Source organism: Zingiber officinale, chromosome 8A (assembly GCF_018446385.1).
Source record: "Zingiber officinale cultivar Zhangliang chromosome 8A, Zo_v1.1, whole genome shotgun sequence".
In the NCBI taxonomy this organism is placed as follows: Eukaryota; Viridiplantae; Streptophyta; class Magnoliopsida; order Zingiberales; family Zingiberaceae; genus Zingiber; species Zingiber officinale.
Genome location: NC_056000.1, coordinates 67492398 through 67502278, shown reverse-complemented (window position 1 = coordinate 67502278; position 9881 = coordinate 67492398). Strand labels below are relative to the sequence as shown.

Sequence of the window (9881 nt, the reverse complement as noted above, 5' to 3'; positions counted from 1 at the left end):
GACTTAAGTCCGTCTCCTAACCACTTGGCACATTTGATAACTCATCTACCATGGGTTCCAAAGGCTCTTCCTAACCTTAGGAATCTTAACCTTAGTCACCTCCCTTGGTGACTGATCCACTATGGTTAGGTCACTTCGATGCACCTCGGGTGACACTTGGCCTACTAAACTCACCTTCTTAACCTTAGACACCTTGTCTTTGATTAATTTCTTCTTGTCCTTAATCTTGGACACCTCATCCTTGCTATAATTATATGCTACCCTAGCATATTCCTTCTTATTGGCCTTGGATGACTCTCCCTTGTCCTTGGTAACACCTCTCATACCAATGTCATGTGCTACCTTAACACTTGACCTCCTTTTGGTCTTGGAAAAGATTTTTATGTTTCCAAAGCGTAACTCCCCCTAAAAATATGGTCAAACTTCCATCATTGCACCAACAATGACTTGGGGTTCCTAAATAATTAGGAAAACCAAAACTCGAAGTTTTGAGGTTCAAAATTCAATAATGAAACTAAACCTCAACCGAAACTTCACTTTGGTTTTTCTTAACCAATCCATACTTGTTTTCATCATGAAAGCTCATGTAAACATTATTTGGGGTATACTTTATCAGGGAAATATAGTTTTCAATGAAAATACTTCCTATTTTCAAAGATTGACACAAATTTGAAAACTCTTGAAAACTTCAATGTTTTCTCCTAATTTGTATCTAACTTTCCAATGATGATTACTATCAAAAGATAGTCTTCACCAAGGTTTTTCAAAAGTATTTTGAAATCTTTTTCAAAACCAATATCCAACCTCGTTCTTTGGGCTCAATGCACATGACTTGTACATTAGCTTTCCCAATGATTGGAAGACACATAATTATGTGTTTTGATGAACCTAAAACTCAATAAGATGCACTAGATCAACATCTTGAGTTTAGTTCACCATTTTAACATCTCACTTGTATCTAACATGTATTAAAATATATACAAGTCACCTTATAGTTCTTTGTGAGATGTATATTTGGTCTTGCCCCAAACTAAGGGATCATGCATATCTATCTAGGCATTATGAAACTTGTGATCATCCACCTAGTATGTCATTTGTTATAATCCCACTTATTGGGATATTTACCATTCTTAATAAATGCCTTTTGTCCTTAATTACAAGGAAATTAAAATAATGCATGATGTTTTATGGCATACATCAAAATAAGTATTTTTTAAAAGAAAAACATGCTATAACTACATGATGTATGTATGATATGACATGATATTTTTATGTTTTTCATAATAAAGATGAATGAAAAATAAATATGATGTCATGACATATGATGGGCAAACAAAACATGACAAATTAGTATACATAAGATACCTAGATTACCTATCTAAGTGTCCTTAAACCTAGCTAACTCAAAATTTAACCCTAGATTGCTCATGATTTCTCATGAAAATGCCAAAACCCCAACTTGACATTAAATTAAGTTCAAATCCTCAACGTTTGACACATTTTACTCTTCCAAAGAGTAAACATTTTACATTAGGACCTAGATTTCTCTTAAATCACTAAGAAGATACCAAAATCCCAACTTGGTATTTCTTATGATTCTCCAAATTGTGGCAATTTAATTCAAAGATAATTCCTTAAGATTTGGCACATGTTACTCTCTCCAAGAGTGATAATTTGGATTAAGGTTTACATTTCCCTTAATTCCATAATAAAATGTCGAATTCCAAATTTGGCATTACTTTTGCTTCTCTCAAGTGTGTCAATTTAAATTAGATTCAACTCCTCAAACTTTGACACATTTTACTCTTTCAAAGAGTAACACTTATCATCCTTTTCATTTTCAAAGGTTAACAATAACCTTGAAAATACTCTCAAGTGTCAACTTTAATAAAGTTAGATTAACTACCCTTCCAATTTGAGTTGACACTCTCTAAGCCCATCTAGGGTCTAGAGAATATGCTCCTAGGAACCCAAAACCTATTGGTGCTCCTTGGATGCTCTAGGTACTCACTAGGGATGACTTCCCTAGATACCTTCCTAAGGACCTTTCTAGGCTTCTTAGAAGCCTTGGTCACTTCTACTAGGTCACTTCTAGGAATAACTTCCCTTGTAACCTTCTTTGTGACTTTGTTAGACTTCTTAGAAGTCTTCGTCACATTGGTCTTGCTAAAAGTACTTTTAGGGATTCCTTTCCTAGTATCTTTGACTTGACCTCTAAACCTAGGGTTGGTCCCATAACTATATGGAACCCTATGAAAGGAAGTCACATCCTTCTTGGCTTTAGGTTTGTATCCCAAACCTATATAGCCATTGGATGACTCTTGTCTAGTTTTTCCTAGGTTATGCTCATTTTGACCCCTAAGAATATTTTCCATTCTTGCTAGGGTTCTTTCTAAATTATCAAGTCTTGACCTCAAAACTTGGTTTTCCGTCATTGAATCCATAGACTTGGTTTTTTCTTGACCCCTATGAGCATTTCTATATCTAAGCATATATCTATGATCCTTAGAGTTATTGCCTAAATTGTTATATACATTCCTAGCCTTAGGTGCGATAAATCTAGCATGATGAGGAATATATTTACCCTTAGTGTCATCATGCTTCCTACTTTCATTATAATTAGCATTAAAACGATTTAAATTTAAACTAGCATTCAAATTAGGGTTTACCACCCTTACCCTTGAAGCTCTCTTCTTCTCCCACTTCTTCAAGTGCACGAATTTCTTGAGCTCTCCTCTCCTTGGGCACTTTGTGTGGTAGTGGCCCCACTCACCACATGTAAAGCACCTAATGTGCTTCTTCTCCTTCTTCTTCTTCCTACAACTCACATTAGTTTCTAAATTAACTTTAGTGAGTTTAGGGTTTACCTTCTTTACCTTCTTGAGCGAAGGACACCTACTCTTGTAGTGCCCCATCTTACCACACTCAAAACATTTGATGTGGTCCTTTGTGCTCTTCTTGGTAGTTGAAGTAGAGGGTTGAGCTTCCAAGATCTCCTCTTCCTCGGATTTCTCTTCTTCCTCTTCACTTGAAGATGTGGACTCTTCCACTTCTTCATCTCTTGAGGATGTGGAAGATCTCTCCTCTTCCACCTCTTCCTTCTCTTTCTCTTCCTCCTCGAATGTTGACCTCTTGTCAACATCGGATTGGTCCTTCTCTTCTTGGACCAATGAGTCATTTTCCTTGGACTCTTCCACTCCTTGGATTTTTATAGGGTCTTCATGCAATGATCTTTTTCCAAAGATCACTTGCATTTGTGGTTTCACCTACACTTAACAAAATATTAGAAGGTAGTAAATTATGCAAAATTCTCGTTACCTCCTTGTCCCGCTCCGATTGCTCTCGTTGCTCTTCGGTCCAATGCCGAGGTCGGAGGCGTTTACCCTTCTTGTCCGTAGGAGCTTCAAATGGGTCACTCAAGACAACCCATTGGTTCCAATCCATTTGGAACCATGTCTCCAACCGCTTCCTCCAATAATTGAAGTCTTCTTTGTCGTACGGAGGTGGAATTCGGATATCCCATCTGTTGGTGCAACCTTAGGTCAAGGTTGACCTGGTTGACCTGACTCGAGTTGACCTGACTCGAGTTATGTTTTGATGTTTGACGATGTTTGACGAGAAGAGAGTTGTATTCTTGATGTTTGACAAGAATAGGTGTTTGGGAGATTGTAGGTGCAACCTTAGGTCAAGGTTGACCTGATTCGGGAAAAGTCCAAGCAGGGAGCTTGGCACGCGAAAAGTCCAAGTATGGAGACTTGGCACTGGAAAAGTCCAAGTACGGAGACTTGGCACGGGGAAAAGTCCAAGCAGGTAGCTTGGCACGCGGAAAGTCCAAGTATGGAGACTTGGCACGGGGAAAGTCCAAACAGGGAGTTTGGCAGGAAAAGTCCCGTGAGTGAAGCCAGCAATGGAGAAGTCCCGGTGAGTGAAGCCAGTCAGAAACGTGAGTGAAGCCGTGAAAATCCTAGTGAGTGAAGCTAGGTGAAAGTGAAAGTCCCGGTGAGTGAAGCCAAGTAGGGAAAGTCCTAACTGGATGTTAGGCATTGTGGAAAGTCCCGGTGAGTGAAGGCAAAAGTCCTAACTGGATGTTAGGCGGTTGGAAAGTCCCGTGAGTGAAGCGACGGAGAAAGTCCTAACGGATGTTAGGCGTGTGGAAATCACGTGAGTGAAGCCGTGAAAGTCCGTGAGTGAAGCCGTGCAGGAAAATCCAGATGGATCGGGGATGATCGGACATCTGGTGTTGAGGAAAGTCCAAGTAGGTCAAAGGGATTGACCGGACACTTGGCGGGGAATTCTAGCAGGTCAAGGGAGTGACCAGATGCTAGGAATGAAGTACCAACAGGTCGAGGTTGACCGAATGTTGGTTTGGAAGGCTTGGGACTTGGTTTGGGCAAAAACCAAGTCACTAGTTATCTGATCGGTCTGGTGACCGATCAGTAACCGATCAGTGTGCTACTGATCGGTATCTGATCGGTCTGCAGACCGATCAGGAGCTCCCTGATCGGTCTGTGGACCGATCAGGAGCTTCCCTGATCGGTCTGTGGACCGATCAGAGATGGAACAGAAGCAAAGGCTAGGGAATGGATCGGTCTGTGGACCGATCCACATGGAGCTTGATCGGTCTGTGGACCGATCCAGGAACTAGCCGTTGCGACGCAACGGCTAGATTTCTTCTGTGTTTCTTCACTTTCTTCGCAGGATATAAAAGGAGGGCTGCTGCTGCGAGCCTCTCCTCTTTTTTTTCTTCTCCTTCTTCCTGTCCCTAAGTGCTGTTGTGCTTGAGCTTTGTTGAGCTCCTCCAGAGCTTCGCGTGAGCTTCCGGCTGGATCATCTGCTGTTGTAGGCGCTTGGAGCTGTTGCTTCTTCCAGTCGACGAGAAGGCAAGATTGCTTTTACACTTGTATTGTCTTCTGCGTTCTTGTATTTCTTGTACATTCATCTTGCTGTTGCAAGAGTATTGTGGCGAGGTTTCTCCACCCATAAGGAGTTATTTTTAGCCAGTTTTCCGGGGACTCATCCACCGACGGATTGACTGGACTCGTCCACCTTACGGACACGCCGAGGAGTAGGAGCCCTAATCTCCGAACCTCGTTACATCGGTTTGTTTGAGGTTTGTCTTCTTTTCCTTTGTTTCTACGTGTTATTTTCCGCTGCGCTAACCTAGTTTGTAGAAACGCGACGATTTGGGGTCGGCTATTCACACCCCCCTCTCTAGCCTCCGTACGAAGGATCCTAACACCATCCGAGCGGTCCTTCGGACTCCATCTTCTTCTTCCTCTAGCTTCTTGCTCTCTTGACGGTTAGTCCGTAGAAGAGCGACCTCGCTCTGATACCACTTGTTGGGACCTTGACGCCCGCTAGAGGGGGGTGAATAGCGGCTCACCCAAATCGATCGCTTCCTATAATGTTAGTTCACAGCGGAAACACAAAAACAAATACTAACAAGAGAAAGCAAACTTAACATGTTGATTTAACGTGGTTCGGAGATAAAGCTCCTACTCCACGGCTGCCCGTAAGGTGGACGATCCCGATCCGTCGGTGGATGACTCCCCGGAAAACCTCCGGCTAGCTCAAGCTTCTTGTCGGTGGAGAAACCTCGCCACAAACACTTGAATATAAGCACACCGATCACATGAGGGCTTGGGAGACTCTAATAGGCTTTAACCAAGTCTATTTCTTTAACTTCAACCAAGCTTCCAATGCTTGGTTATATAGGCCACGGGTTAGAAAACCCCGCCTACCAGTCGACTGCCAAAACATGCAGTCGACTGCCCTTCGTGAAAATTCGACCGTTGCAACCCAACGGCTCGATACCAACCCTCTGTTCGCTACCAGTCGACTGGTGCAGTCGACTGCACCAGTCGACTGATGAAACCACCAGTCGACTGCTACAGTAACGCTACAGTACTGCTACAGTAACCCCTAATTTTGGGATTTTACCCCGAGTACATCCACTCAGCACTCGTTCTCGCCCGACCAACCTAGACCTAGCCTTCTAGCCTCCTCCATCAGCCTTGCGTCCCTCGGATGCCTCCCCATCCTTCACGTCTTGCCTTCTGGAGCTTCCATCGGCCTTGTTATTATTGTCGGGTCTTCCTTTATCAAGAGGTCGCGCCTCCGGGACTTCATCCATTGCCAAGTCACACTTGGACTTACGTTGCCAAGACTACATGCTTGGACTTACACCGCCAAGACTCATCCTTGGACTTTCCTCCTTTGCCAAGATCACACTTGGACTTACGTTGCCAAGACTACATGCTTGGACTTACACCGCCAAGACTCACCCTTGGACTTTCCTTGTTGTACCTGTATCCTGCACACTCACAATGCATATCAAATACAACAATAAACCTAACTTAAACCTTTACCCAAACATCAAAACCTAGGGTACACAGATTGCTCCAACACTATTGTGTGAAGCTAGGCAGTTGGAAGTCCTGGTGAGTGAAGTCAGGCAGATGAGAAGTCCTGGTGAGTGAAGCCAGGCACGGGAAAAGTCCAGATGGGTCAAAGTTGACCAGACATCTGGTAAAAGTCCAAGTAGGTCAAGGGAGTGACCGGATACTTGGCATGATAAGGGAAAGTCCAAGTGGGTCAAAGGAATTGACCGGACACTTGGTGAGGGAGTCCTAGCAGGTCAAGGGTGACCGGATGCTAGGCATAATGAACCAACAGATCAAGGTTGACCGGATGTTGGTTTGAGGGGCTTGAGACTTGGTTTTGGGCAAAAACCAACAGCTGGATCGATCAGCCGATCGATTAGCTGGAGCCCAATCGATCGATCGATCAATTAGGGAGTCCCCACGAGAAGCCTTCGTCCCAATCGATCAGTGGATCGATTGGGAGGCAGTCGCGAGCGCACAGAAGCCTGCTGGATCGATCAACGGATCGATCCAGTGGCCCCAATCGATCAGTGGATCGATTGGGAAGCTGCGATTTGTCGCGATAAGCCCTGGATCGATCCGTTGATCGATCCAGGCATTTCCCGAGAGCACAGAGGCGTTCTGGATCGATCAGTGGATCGATCCAAAGCCTCCCCGATCGATTGGGAGCAATCCAATCGATCGGGATCCGACCGTTGGCGTAGTATTTAGCTGCAGGCGTTCGATTCCTTCAGTAGAACTCACGCGTTCATCTCCGATCCTCTCCAGCGAGCACTCCACACTTCTTCTCCACTCTACCGCCAGTTCTTGAAGGGTTCTTGGAGCAAGGTTTTCTAGTGATTCAAGATCAAGAGGCGGGCTACAACAAGAAGTTAGGGTTAGGGTTTTCACTGCATAACTTGTAAGATTTTGCTTGTATTTTGTTTCCCTTTCCTTCTTCTTGTATTGAGAGTGTTGTAGGGCTTCTCCGCCTTTGGTAGTTACCATAAAGGAGTGTTTATTAGTGGAGGTGTGTGTGTAGCGTGGATCCTTGGACTAGTCACCTCTTATGAGGTGGATACCAAGTAAAATCCATTTGTTAGAGTTGTATGCATTTGTTTCTTTGTATTTCCGCTGCACATCTTTGAAGAAACAAGCAACGAAGCACACGAGCATGCGACGAGCTATTCACCCCCCTCTAGCTACATTTCGGTCCCAACATATATACGTAACAAATTAAGACATATAATAATAAAATGAATGTAGAGTGAGTACGGAGAACATACCCTGGCCTAAGGGGGCGCTCTCGGATAGATCGATGAGTTGGTGGGGACTCTGCTTGAGTTATCGTGACCTTGAGTAGTAGATGAACAGGAGTCAAATGTGAAGTTGGGTCTGGCAGCACGGAGCCGAATGTGACCTAGATCCGAAAGATGAAACGCAGACGGGGAGATAATAGAGGCACACAGGCCGAGAGATAATAGTGATACACAGGCCGGGAGATAATAGCGACACGCAGACTGGGATATGACTTCGGCATACAAGCCGAGATTGGACACTGGAACACAGATCGGGTTAGGACATCAGCGCGCAGGTCAAAATAGGATTTCAGCACGCAGTCCGGGAAATAACAACAACAAGAAAGCTAGACATAAAGCATACAGTCCGAAATACAACCGCGGCTCGCAGGACGGAACACAATGATGGCTTGGTGCTGGAACACACCAATGGCCCGATGGCTGAAATAGAATGGTGACTAAGACTCCGAAAGATGAGAGTGTCTAGTGATTGGATCTAGTGGCGGGGGTGTCGGTGTCAATGAGGAGACGAACGTGAAAGGCTATGGCGGTAGAGAAACCCCTTGAGGTCCCCTGCGAGCTTGGAAAGAGGCCCTCTGGACAAAACTGCAAGAGGGGAGAGGCAGGAGGAATAGCTGGCAAGGAAGGCAGTGTCGACGTCGGCGTGGAGAGGGAGAAAGCAGCTCCGCAGGTGGGGCATCAATGACGGTACGAGTCTGGCGGTGTTTCCATAAGGTGGTGATGATCTTAGAGGGAAAAGGAGGTGGCTGCTGGAGTGGACGCTGGAGATGACGTGGGCGGCAACTAGTTTATGACGGGCGGCATGGCTGCTCGACGGTGTCCGTGTCGAGAAGACCAGAAGCGGTGCAGGTTGCGGGAAGACAGAAAGAGGAGAGGGATGGCGTCGGCGTGTAGAAGGGAGGAGGTAACGACCGATGTCGTTGGCATGGGGAAGGAAGGAGACGACTCGGAGGTGGTCGTCACTGGCAGCCGTCGCTCGAGGGTGGCGACAAGAGAGGGAGAAGAAGCTCCTCTCTTGGTTCGTGGCGGCGGTGGTAGAGAAAACATGAAAAAAAACCCCCTCTAGTGAACCGTGCTTCCTCTGCTCTTAAAGCCCTACCTAATGCAAAGACCCAAATGCCCCTATTCCTTCTAATTTCTCCTTTATCCTTAAGACAAATCCACATCAGAGCTTGAGGTGTTTAACTTCAAGCTCCATGCATATTTGCTACAAAAGTTTTTTAAAAGATTTTTCTCTATCTAAAAAGTTCTAAATTGGAAAAGGATAGAATGCCTTCTCTAATATTGATTCACCTTGTTGAGAAATAATATTAGGATTTTGATCTATAATAAAATATTTTATATTTATCATTTATGTTTTTAATTTTAGTGCTAACAAAATAAAAATGTTTTAACTTTTATATTTGCATTGGAAATATTTTAGAAACATCTAAATTACTTCTCTAATCCTAACATAATGAAGTTTTAGATTATAATTAGTCCCATATCGTTAAAATAACAAGAAGTAAAATGTGAAAGCTAGTATTAAAACATATGGACATGAACCTTTGCTTCATACTTACCTGGACGGGGTTTATAGGCGATCAAGAAAACCTATGACCTAGCTCAATAACCTTCATTGCACTTTGAAGGGGTATTGGTCTACCATCTCCCCAAGTTGGGAGAGTGGACGTCATAATTTATGGTAGTGGGGTACGCGCGCGACCCTACCCAAATCTCAAAATAAATTTTTATTTATTCTAATAATAATGATTTATACTTTACATGATATAGTCTTATTTAATCATGTTAATCATTTAGGATTATATTCTTACGTTTTGAAAGAAAGTAAACTTTAATTAGAAATACACAAATATTTTAATTAAAATATAATATTTATAGGGTAAATATTAAAAGTACTCTGTTACATTCTTGACTTCTTATTCCTTTTAAAAGTTAACATAATTTAAAAAAAAACAAATAAATGAAGCTATATTTCTTGTTATAGGTAAATTTGAAACCATCGGCTATTGTAGCAATTATATTTCAACTAGTTGAGTTCGATCGAGTGGTTTTGATTTGATATTGTATTTGATTGAGGTTTATCAAGTGTTGAGGTGTAAAAATTCGACAAGTTAAAGAAATCCAAATATATGAAGGTTAATAAAAAGTTTAGTAGAAGGTGTTGATAAATAAATAAGTTCCATAAGAGTTGGTAAAT

The 9881-nt window shown here is 43.1% G+C and overlaps 1 non-coding gene across 1 annotated transcript; it reads left to right on the top strand.

Annotated features, from left to right (window-relative positions):
• Positions 1-9235: 9235 nt before the first annotated feature.
• LOC122013018 lies at positions 9236-9391 on the top strand. The gene has a single exon (XR_006120406.1). It is a non-coding gene; the product is annotated as a U1 spliceosomal RNA (small nuclear RNA).
• Positions 9392-9881: the final 490 nt, after the last annotated feature.